The sequence below is a fragment of the Salvia miltiorrhiza genome, chromosome 2 (genome assembly GCF_028751815.1).
Source record: "Salvia miltiorrhiza cultivar Shanhuang (shh) chromosome 2, IMPLAD_Smil_shh, whole genome shotgun sequence".
NCBI classification, from domain to species: Eukaryota; Viridiplantae; Streptophyta; class Magnoliopsida; order Lamiales; family Lamiaceae; genus Salvia; species Salvia miltiorrhiza.
Window position 1 is genome coordinate 72645018 of NC_080388.1, and position 12070 is coordinate 72657087.

General features: G+C 41.6%; 1 non-coding gene across 1 annotated transcript; it reads left to right on the forward strand.

The window, feature by feature from the left end:
• Nucleotides 1-6737: 6737 nt before the first annotated feature.
• LOC131013708 (small nucleolar RNA R71) lies at nucleotides 6738-6844 on the forward strand. Its single transcript, XR_009097795.1, has one exon. It is a non-coding gene; the product is annotated as a small nucleolar RNA R71 (small nucleolar RNA).
• The last annotated feature ends 5226 nt before the right edge of the window (nucleotides 6845-12070 follow it).

A 12070-nucleotide genomic window follows, 5' to 3' on the forward strand; every position in this document is an offset into this window, starting at 1 on the left:
CCTTAAATCTCGTGCCGAAAAACAAATGTAGCGTCTTGGCCGGGACGGAGGGAGTAATAAATAGATACGTTTAGCAAAAAAGCTGTGTTCGTGTAATGTAAAGCATCAAAGTCAAACTAAAAGTCTATTACTCTCGGAGATAAAATTCTTCACTCCACCACGTTCAACAACGCAGAACTAAAAACTCTGAGAGAGATAGAGAGAGAGACGGAGATTCATGGAAATATTATACAGCATATTGGCGCTTTTCTGCGCTGTTTTTCTCTCACATAATGCATGGAAGTTCTTGGAGAGGGTTTGGTTTGAGCCAAGAAAGGTGGAAAAACGGCTAAGGCAAGAGGGCTTCAGTGGAAACAGCTACAGATTTATGATCGGCGACTTCAAACAAATAGCCGCCACGGCCAAAGAAGCTCACTCCAAACCCATCGCATTTTCCAACGATATAGCGCCTCGTGTCATCCCTTTCATTCATCGATCCCTTCTAAAATACGGTATCATTTTTTTCAGTTTCAGTTATGAATATTCTATTAGTAGTTTATGTTTAGGCTGAATATTTTGATATACGGTGAAATTATATATATAGGTGAAAACTGTTTCATATGGTATGGCGCAAAGCCGGCAGTAGTTATCTCGGATCACGAAATGATAAAAGAGATTCTGTCCAAGAATTATGTTTTTCAGAAGACTTCTACTCCACTAGATAAGCTGCTAGCACAAGGCGTAGCAACGTACGACGCAGATAAATGGGCAATGCATAGAAGACTACTAAATCCTGCTTTCCATCTAGAGAAATTGAAGGTAAAAACAGAGCCCAACAGCTTCTGTTCATATGCTTGGATGCAATGCAACTAATTATAAGTTTTTGTTGAGCTTTTCCACTTTCATGTGGATGGTCCCCACAAGCCCACACCTTTTGACATTGAGGATCAACTTTTGACAGTGGAGGGGGAGAAAAAATAGCTGCAGCCCACGTTTTCTCCCATCAACAATTGCGGCAGTTATCTTCAACAATTGCTGCTCATTTTTCAACAAACATCAGCTCAATTCCTCTATAAATTGAGCTCATTCTGCAGAAGGAAAAATGTGCAGAAGTGCGAGAGGTGTGAGGCAAAACAAGAGAGAGTTTGGTGAGTGCATTTGAGAGAAGAAAATTGTGAGGAAAAATCATAGGATTTTTTCATCTCTCTTAAAATAGTAGCTCAGTCCTCATGTGTTTTCCAAGTTATTAAACTTGAGTTTTGTGTTTCCCCTATTTTGTGTAGGGAGAATTTTGTAAGCCTACTATATACATAGTGGAAGATTTCTAGACTACGGTCTCGTGGTTTTTCCCAATTTGGGTTTTCCACGTAAAAATTCTTGTCTCATATTTTCTTATATTTTGCACCAAATATTTTTCTTGGTTTGGATCCCATTTTGTAATCTAGCAAGAGGGAAAAGAATTATCCTGGTTCCGCTGTGCAAGTGTCATTTATTTGGACACTCGTGAATATTTATTCACCACTTTTCCCAACAAGTGGTATCAAAGCCACTTTGGTTCTGAGGCGGATTAAAAATGGAGGAATCGTCGTCGCTTGGTGGTATGTTCAAATTGAACGGATCAAATTACTCAATTTGGAAGCCAAGCATGTTGGATCTTCTCTATTGTAAGGATCTCTATTTGCCCTTACATGGAGATGATGCCAACCCAAAGGATATGAGTGATGATGAATGGGTCATCATGCACAGAAAAACAGTTGGTTACGTCCGGCGCTTCATTGTGTTCGCTATTATTTTCACCACGCCGCAAGTATACGGTGTAGTTGCAACATAGGGAAGCAAGGTCGTATTCCACAAGGATTAGTAGTCAAATTCTAGTGATTACCTTAAGTCATTATGCTATAGCTATTTAGACTAAACGATGGAGTGATTGGTTTGATTATCTACTAATTACTTAACAAGTGCAAAGACAAATAAAACCAAATAAGCAAGTGGATTAATAAGATGATTAAGGTGATTTAGGGACTAGGCATCGATGATTAAGCAAAAGACTTCAATTATAGCTCAATATTAATCTTGACAATCCTAATTATCTAGAGTGATCTCCCAACTAGTTCTAGCCCCCTTCCGGACGACTAGAGCGGTAGATTACGGGTCATAGTTGCCGTCCCCGGTCAACTTCTAACCTATAACTCCCAAAAGCACACAAAGATCGACATACTCTCACCCAACTCTCAACCTCCCGGTTATCGAATTGATATGTTTCAAACACCTTATCTATTGCAATTATCCTCTCCCGATTCAAAGTGCAAATTAGAAATGCATAGAATGTGGCCAACAATCTATACAAGAAATAAATCAAGGGTTTGAAAAGATAATGTGCAAATGAACAAACAAGATTTATATTGAGCATAAATAATCAATCCATTACAATAATCATCTAGCCTAATCCCCAAATCAAAGAGAAATTTAGCCTAACATGTTCAAACACAACAAACCAAAATCAAAGAAATACATAAATGAAAGAGAGAGTAAGAAGTGACAAATCCTATTAATGAGCTTTCTTCAATCTTCTCTCCTCTTCAATGCCTTCAATCTTGGTAAAAGATGTGGTAATGGAGGCTAGGGTTTGGTGTGAATGAATTGGGGAAGATGGAAATGGGTGAGTATGAGGTTGGGGATGATGAATAATGTGAGGAAAAGGGGGAGAAATGGGTTTAAGGGCTGAAAAACGCGACTCCGCTCTTTTCCCGCGGTCATGGCCCGCGCCCGTGGTGCTCAAACGTGGGCAAAACTCAGGGAACCCGCGGTCCCGCCCCGCGGCCGCGGGTGGTGACCGCGGTACACCCCTGGAATTGGGAACAGCTGACCCGCGGTCCCACCCCGCGGCCGCGGGTGGTGACCGCGGGGTACTGGGCGTATTGCGCAGTCCGCTCGTTTTGCTCCGTTCTCCCTCGTCCGGACTCGGATTTGGTCGCCGTTTGCGCTCACGGATTCCTCTCGAGACGTACTTCAATCTCATATCTTCAAAATCCTCCAATGAATCATTGAGGTTTCCTGAAATTGCTCCAAAACTACACCAAGATATCAAATCTTTATAAAACTAAATATTCGGGCACAAACAAGCATTCACAAGCAAAACATGAAGGGAAATGACAACAAAACATGTGGAATTGAGGTACGAAAACCATGTTTGTCAAACCCCCAAACTTAAAGTGTTGTTTGTCCCCAAACGACGAAGAGAAGAGAAATAAAAGTAAACAAACATGTGAGCATGAATTGGTGTCATTTCAAGGGCTTCAAATTTTACAAAAAATCTTTCAAAAGTGCATCACAAGTAGAAATGCATTCCAAGAAGTCACAAGTGATAATGAGTTCAATATTATAACCTCCAAGCTTGAATCCTAACAAAGTGGATGTTTCAATGACGCACTCAACTCTCAAGTGTTTAGAATGGACGTGTTTGCACTCAAATTGAAACAAGTATGCAATCTACCATAAGCTTGCCATTTATCCTAACTCTCTATACTTCAATGTGTTATAAATAAAGATCAACAAGGGCTTTTCTTTAGGTTGCAATGAGAGCTCTTTGGTGAGGTGAGGTGTTTATAGGCAAAGTGACTCATATCCCATACAATTTCCAAATTGAATAAGTCATATTCACCATTGTTCTTTTCTAATCAATCAACCAATATCCCCACATTTCTTCTTTTTCACCCTATGAATACTTATCAAGACCATGATTCAAAAGGCAAATCAATCCCCTTTATACTTCTTTTATTCAACATTTCTTTTTGCTTTTCTTTTTCTTTTCTTTTCTTTTGGAGCTCATAGGGGACTAGTGATTTTCACTCAATCAAAGTTAGACAAGTAATTTCAATCATTTCTCATACATTTTCATCAAAGTAACCACTAACAATCTAAGTTCTACCCATCATTGGTTAATTCAAAGAAAGGCTATAAGGCACAAAGATGGTAAACTAGGATCGCATGAGAATTTGGACACAATTTAAGTCAAGTGGCTAACAAGGATGGCCTTAAATCACTTCAATATTAACAACACATCTACTTTTATTTTCAAGAGAGGACTCATGGCAAGTTCTAGAGATCAACACACATGCTCAAATGATTTACACTCAAGAACAAAATGAGATTGTAAATGTATGACAATCAAAGGCTCAATTCTCACAAGCTCATTTTCTTTTTCAAGTTCTTGGAGGTACAACATTTAGCTCACTTGTCACAAGTTCAAACTTTTCATGCATAATCCACAAGTGATACACACAATTTTTCCAAAAAACGATTCATATCATAAGCCCAATGACATTCAATCAGCATCACAAAGTTTGATACAATTATCCCAAGCAAAACAAAAACAAAAATATCAACCCAACTAACTCTCAAGCTTTCATTTATTCAACAATAACAAAAACAAGACAACAATACTAAAACAAACAAAAACAAGTAAAGCTTAAGATAGATGAGACAACTAATCCATCTCTCCCCTCCCCCCAAACTTATTTCACACAAAGTGAAAATGAGTTTGGAAGAAAAGAGAAGGAGAAGTTGTCTCGGACTCACAAAAAAAACTAACATATAAAAAAAAAAATAAATAAACCATACAAAAATTAAAGGGTACCTTGTTGGGGTGCCTCCCAACTAGCGCTTAGTTTAACGTCATGAGCTAGACGTCTCCATGATGGTGTTATGGCTCGGGGGTGGTTCCAACGAACACTTCAACTTTTGGTTTCAAGGGCAAAAATGCCTTGATTCTTTCCTTCTCAACCACAAAGGTTCTTTCATCCTTCTTTCTCAATTCAATTGCTCCATTGTTGAAAACCTTGTTGATTTTGAAAGGACCCGTCCATTTTGATCTTGGCTTTTCCGGAGGTAGTGATTGACGGAAGGTGGGGAGAAGGACTTCATCATCGGGTGCAAACTCCCGTTTTTGCATCATTTCGTCATTAGCACTTGTTATCCTCTCCTTGTAGAGGCTTGACTTCTCAAATGCGTGATACTCATCTAACTCTTTGAGTTGGAGTACACGGTCTTGCCCCATTGGATGTATCTCATTCTCACCAAAGAATGCATACTTCAAGTGTGTGGGGAGAAGCTTCAACTCCAAGCCTTGGGCTTCCTCCTCTTTCCTTTCTCCCTTCAATTTTTCTTTCATGTTGATGCAAGGTTCAATCACTTGCATCAATTTGCATTCCTCCACTCTCATTCTTTCTTCCCCATCTTTGTGCTTGGGAGCTTTGTGGATTGAGAAGGTAACACTCTCATCATTCACTCTCAATGTGAGCTTGCCCTTTGCAACATCAATTAGGGCCCTCCCCGTCGCCAAGAATGGACGTCCAAGGATCAAAGGTACATCCTTGTCCTCAACCATATCCAACACCACAAAATCCACCGGAAAAATGAATTTGTCAACCCTCACCAAGACATCCTCCACTATCCCTTTTGGATATGAAACGGAACGGTCCGCCATTTGCAAAGCAATCGTGGTTGGCTTAATGGTTCCTATTTCAAGCTTGTTGAAGATGGAGAGAGGCATCAAATTTATGCTTGCTCCCAAATCACACAAGGCCTTTCCAAAACGACCATTTCCAACATCACATGGGATAGTAAAGCTCCCGGGATCCTTGATCTTGATGGGTAGCTTCTTTTGAAGAATGGCACAACATTCTTCGGTGAGGTTGACCGTCTCAAATTCTTCTAATTTCTTCTTCTTGGATAGAACTTCCTTGAGAAATTTTGCATACTTGGGCATTTGTTGCAAAGCTTCAACAAGGGGGATGTTGATGTGTACTTTCCGAAATATCTCAAGGAATTTAGAGAACTCACTCTCCACATTTTTCTTTTGAAGTCTTTGAGGGAATGGAATTGGTGGGCAATAAGGTGGTGGTGCCTTGTACACATCTTTCTCCTTCTCCTTATCGCCTTGCATTTTTGAGGAAATGTTCTCATCATTGTTCTTGACTTCCGGAGGTATCTTGGACTCTTCAAGTATCTTCCCACTTCTTATAGTGATAGCCTTGCAATGTTCTTTTGGATTCACAACGGTGTTACTCGGAAATTGCCCCTTTTGATGTTGGTTGCTTAAGGATTCAGCAATTTGTCCCACTTTCATCTCAAGCATTTTCAATTGGGTTGCTTGAGCCTCTAACCTTTCGTCGGTTCTTGTCATGTGGGCTTGAGTGGCCGTCATGAATTTCATTAAGATCTCTTCAAGGTTGAGCTTCTTCTCTTCCTTGATCATGCCATCACTCACCGCAAATCCGGGCGGTGGTTGCAAGAAGTTATTGGGATTACCATAGGCAAGATTTGGGTGGCGATTTGTTTGAAATCCTTGATTGTATTGCCCTTGCCCTTGGCCTTGATAACCACCTTGATGTGAAGGCCGGAAATTCCCTTGGCCTCGGTTGTTGTTGTTGTTGATGTAGTTCACATCCTCGAAGCTAGTTTGTTCTTCAACCACGGGCTCTACCCTTGATATTGACATAGCATCAATCTTGTTATTCATGGCGGTCAATTGAGCTGTCAAAAGAGCTATCGGATCCGAGCTTGTTGTAGCCGCCACCTTCTTCAAAATAGTCCTCTCCCCCGGAAATTGGTAGCTATTGGCGGCCAAGTTTTCTATGATGTGGGTGGCCTCCTCGTGGCTCTTCTCCAACAATGCTCCATTGGCCGATGCATTCATGTCTCTTTGCATCTCACCACTACACCCGGTATAGAATGAGCAAATAATGGTGTTTTGATCCAAACCATGGTTGGGACACTTCCTTATCATCTCTTTGAATCTCTCCCAAGCTTCATAGAAGGTCTCTCCATCGAATTGATGAAATTGGACAATGTCCTTCTTCATCTTCATTGTCTTACTTGGAGGGAAGAACTTGATAAGGAACCTTTGAGCCATTTTCTCCCATGTAGTGATGGAACCAATCTCTAAAGATTGATACCATGTCTTGGCCATGCCCCTTAGTGAGAAGGGAAAGAGTCGGAGTCGAATGGCATCCTCCGGAACTCCATTTATCTTGATAGTATCGCATATCTCCAAGAAATTGCCGAGATGTCCATTCGGGTCATCTTGAGAAAGACCGGCGAATTGATTTTGTTGCACCATGTTGATGAGGGCCGGCTTGAGCTCAAAATTATTGGCATTGATTCTCGGGGCATGCACTCCCACTTGTTGGACCACGGGTTGGAACATATTGCTAATAGGTGGTGGTGGTGGTGCATTCCTTTGAGCCTCTTGCTCATTGATTTGCCCTTGCATGTCCTCCAATTGCCTTTGGAGTTGACGGATTAAATCGAAATTTTCCGCCATAGCTTCCTCCAACTCTCTATCTCTTCTTGTTCTTGCTTTGTTGTGTCGGCAAAAAGCTTCAACCTCAAGGTCTATAGGTATAAGAGGTGCACCTTTAGACCTTGTATTCATACACTACCTATCAACCAACAAGAACAAAGAGTCAAATCACAATCTTAAAATAGAAAACAAAAATTAAAGCAAGTAAAATGTCTAAAGTAGTTAAGCACAATGAATCGGGAGAGGATAATTACAATAGATTAGGAGTTTGATACATATCATCTCAATAAACCGGGAGGTTGAGAGTTGGGTGAGGGCTTGTTGATCTTTTGTGCTCTTGGGAGTTATAGGTTAGAAATTGACCGGGGACGGCAATTATGACCCGTAATCTACTGTTTTAGTCGTCCGGGAGGGGGCTAAAACTAGTGGGGAGATCGCATCCATCAATCACAATGAACAAATCAACTTCACCATTTCTCTTATCAATCAAAAACCAAAATCCCTACATTTCATCTTTTCATCCTTAGTGATATCTATCATGGCTATGATTCAAAAGGCAAATCACTCCCCTTTATGCTCTTTTATTCACATTCATTTTCATTTCTTTTTCTTTTTGAGCTCATAGGGGATTAGTGATTTTCACACAATCAAAGCTTGATAAGCAATTTCAATCATTTCCCAAACTTTTTTCTTCATCAAAGCAACCACTAACACTCTAAGTTCTACCCCTTTATCATTGGTTCATTCAAAGAAAGGCTACAAGGCACAAAAGGGGTAAACTAGGATCATATGAGAATTTGGCACAATTGGGGTCAAGTGGCTAACAAAGATGGCCTTAAATCACTTCAATATTAACAACACATCTACTTTTATTTTCAAGAGAGGACTCATGGCAAGTTCTAGAGACCAACATACATGCTCAATCGATTTACACTCAAGAACAAAATGAGATTGTGATAATATGACAATCAATGGCTCAAATCTTACAAGCTCATTATCAAGTTCTTGGAGGCAAAACATTTAACTCACTTGTCACAAGTTCAAACTTTTCATGCATAATAACAAAGAAATCAATCCATTACAAATCCATCTAATCTAATCCCTAAGATAAGAGATTTTAGCCAAGCATATTCATAATAAAAGCAAATCTCAAGTCATAAGAAAACATAAATAAAGATATAGAGAGATAGAGATTCATAGACAAATCCTATAATCTTGATCTTCAATCATGTAGTCTTGATGAGCTCCTTTCCAAGTCTTCCCCTTCTTTATTTGATTTTGGTGTTGTTTTTGTGTGTGGAAGAGAGAAAAAATGGTAGAGAATGGAGGCTAGGGTTTGGGATTGGAGAGTTGGGGAAGATGAAGTGGGTGTGTGTGAGGTTGGGGAAGATGAATAATGTGAGGAAAAGGGGGAGAAAGGGGTTAAAAACGCGTTTGGGGGAGCCCCGCCCTTTTCCCGCGGTCACGGCCCGCGTCCGCGGCCTTCAAACGTGGGGGATGCTCAGGGGACCCGCGGTCCCGCCCCGCGGCCGCGGGTGGTGACCGCGGGTGTCTCCTGAGTCGGGAACAGCTGACCCGCGGTCCCACCCCGCGGCCGCGGGTGGTGACCGCGGGCTACTGGGCGTATTGCGCAGGCCGCTCGTTTTGCTCCGTTCTCCCTCGTCCGGACTCGGATTTGGTCGCCGTTTGCGCTCACGGATTCCTCTCGAGACGTACTTCAATCTCATATCTTCAAAATCCTCCAATTAATCCTTGATGTTTCCTGAAATTACTCCAAAACTACACCAAAACATCACATCTTCATAAAACTCAACATTATGGTACAAACACGCATTGGCAAACAAAACATGAAGGAAAATGACAACAAATCATGTGGAATTGAGGTACGAAAACCATGTTTGTCACATTGAACACAGTATTTTTCATCATTTTGCTAATGAGGAAAAAGCTGACGTTCTTTGGAAGAAAATGGAAGCTATGTTTGAAAGGAAAAATGCTTTAAACAAAGCTTCCATCATCAGAAAAATCGTTCGCTTGCGATATGCGGAGGGTGCCAACATGACGGAGCACCTCAATGCATACCAGGGTCTTATAAACCAATCCACCAACATGAAGATTTCTCTTGATGATGAAGTCGTAGCTTTATTGCTACTCAGTTCGTTGCCGGACAGTTGGGACACTATTGTAGTGTCAATCAGCAACTCGGCTCCAGGTGGAGCACTGACCTTGCAGATGGTCAAAGATTGCCTTCTTAATGAAGAATCCAGAAGAAAAGATCAAGAACGTTCTTCTGAGACAAAGGCGATGATTGCTGAAAACGGAGATCGAGGGAGAAGTAAAAGTAAAGGCTCTCAATACTCGAGAGATAAATCCAGGGGGAAGTCTAAACCCAGAAAAGACTTCAAATGCCATTATTGCGGTGGTCCAAACCACTATGAGAGAGACTGCAGAAAGAAGAAAAGAGATCAAGCGCGTGGAAATAATGAAAAAGCTGAGAATGACACAATAGCAGTTGCAACTGATGGCGATGTTGTCGTAGTTTGCGATGATGCTTTTGTGAGTTCGTCATGCCAACAAACAGACTGGATCGTTGATTCGGGTGCATCATATCACATTTCACCACATCGTGATATGTTTGCATCCTACACCGGTGGCAGCTTTGGCAAAGTCAGAATGGCCAATCATGGTGTGACAGAAGTTGCTGGTATAGGAGACATTGTCCTGCTTACTGACAATGGATGTAAGCTTATCTTAAAAGATGTCCGACATGTTCCTGATATCAGACTCAATATTATTTCCACTGGCAAGCTCGACGATGATGGCTACATCAACCATTTCGGCGGAGGAAAGTGGAAGCTAATCAAAGGCTCTCTAATTGCAGCAAAGGGTAGAAAGCAAAATTCTCTCTACATGATGCATGCAACGTTGTCCAATGGAGAGGTGAATGCAGTCGTCAAAAATTCCTCCATTGAGATATGGCATAAGAGGCTTGGGCATCTGAGCCAGAAAGGTCTGGAGATCTTGGCTAGAAGAAGCCTCATCCCTGAGGTTAAAGGAATGCACTTGGAAACTTGTGTTGATTGTTTGGCCGGAAAACAACACAGAGTTGCATTCAAGAGCTTCTATCCCTCAAGAAGAGCTCAACCTCTTGATTTGGTGCACACAGATTTGTGCTACATGAAAGACAGAACTCTTGGTGGCGCACTATATTTCGTCACTTTCATTGACGATTTTTCGAGGAAAGTCTGGTGTTTTGCTTTGAAAACCAAAGACCAAACGTTGGAGGTCTTTAAGAATTTTCAAGCAAAAGTCGAGAGACAAACAGGAAGGAAACTGAAGTGTGTTCGTGCAGACAACGGCGGTGAGTACCAAGGCCCGTTTGAGCAACACTGCAGGAACCATGGTATCAAGCTTGAGAAAAGCGTCCCAAAGACCCCTCAACACAATGGCGTGGCAGAAAGGATGAACAGAACAATTTGTGAGAGAATCAAATGCATGTTGTCGCACTCCAAACTGCCAAAATCCTTTTGGGGTGAAGCTATGAGGACCGCAGTTGACTTGATCAACCTTTCTCCATCAACTCCTCTGGGTGGTGACATTCCAGATAGAGTTTGGTCCGGGAAAGACGTGTCTTACAAACACTTGAGAGTGTTTGGCTGCAGGGCTTTTGTTCACATTCCAAAAGATGAGAGATCCAAGCTTGATGATAAAACCAAACCATGTATCTTCTTGGGATACGCTCATGAAGAGTTTGGTTATAGATTATGGGACCCAGTTAACAGGAAAGTCATCAGAAGCAGGGATGTTGTATTCCTTGAAGATCAAGTTCCTGATGATGCGAAGGAAAAGCCTGAATCTAATTCAGAAGTTCCTGTCAACTTAGATCCAATTCCTTCACCGACACTCCAGAATTACGGGGGAGATACCCAATCGGAGCATGGTGATCCGGTTGATGATGAAGCAGGTGACGATCAGACTCCACCTGTACAAGATGATGTCCCTCCAGTCAGAAGGTCTACCAGAGAAAGACAACCTTCTACCAGATATAGCCCACATGAGTATGTAATGCTCACTGATGGAGGAGAGCCACAGAGTTTTGTAGAAGCCATGGCGCATGACCAAAAGGAGAAGTGGTTAGAAGCCATGAAGGAGGAGATGAACTCCTTAGTTGAAAATCACACCTATGACTTAGTGAAGTTGCCAGCCGGCAAGAGATCGCTGAAAAACAAGTGGGTCTACAGATTAAAGGCTGAGGAGAATAGCTCACAACCAAGGTACAAGGCGAGACTGGTTGTGAAGGGTTTCAGTCAGAAAAAGGGTGTTGATTTTGAAGAGATTTTCTCACCAGTGGTGAAGATGTCTTCAATCAGAGTGGTGCTCACGATTGCTGCCAGTTTGGACCTGGAGATCGAGCAACTTGATGTGAAGACTGCATTTCTACATGGAGATTTAGACAAAGAAATCTACATGGACCAGCCTGAAGGTTTCAAAGTCAAAGGAAAAGAGAACCTTGTATGCAGGTTGAAGAAGAGCTTGTACGGCCTGAAACAAGCTCCCAGATTATGGTACATGAAGTTTGAGTCCTTCATGTCAACCCATGGCTACAACAGGACCACCTCAGATCACTGTGTTTTCTTCAAGAAGTTCGCAGGAGGTGATTTTATCATATTGTCTGTCTACGTTGACGACATGTTAATTGTAGGCCATGATGCCAGCAAAATTGATAAGCTGAAGAAAGAGCTAAGCAAGTCTTTTGCGATGAAAGACTTAGGCGCGGCTAAGCAGATC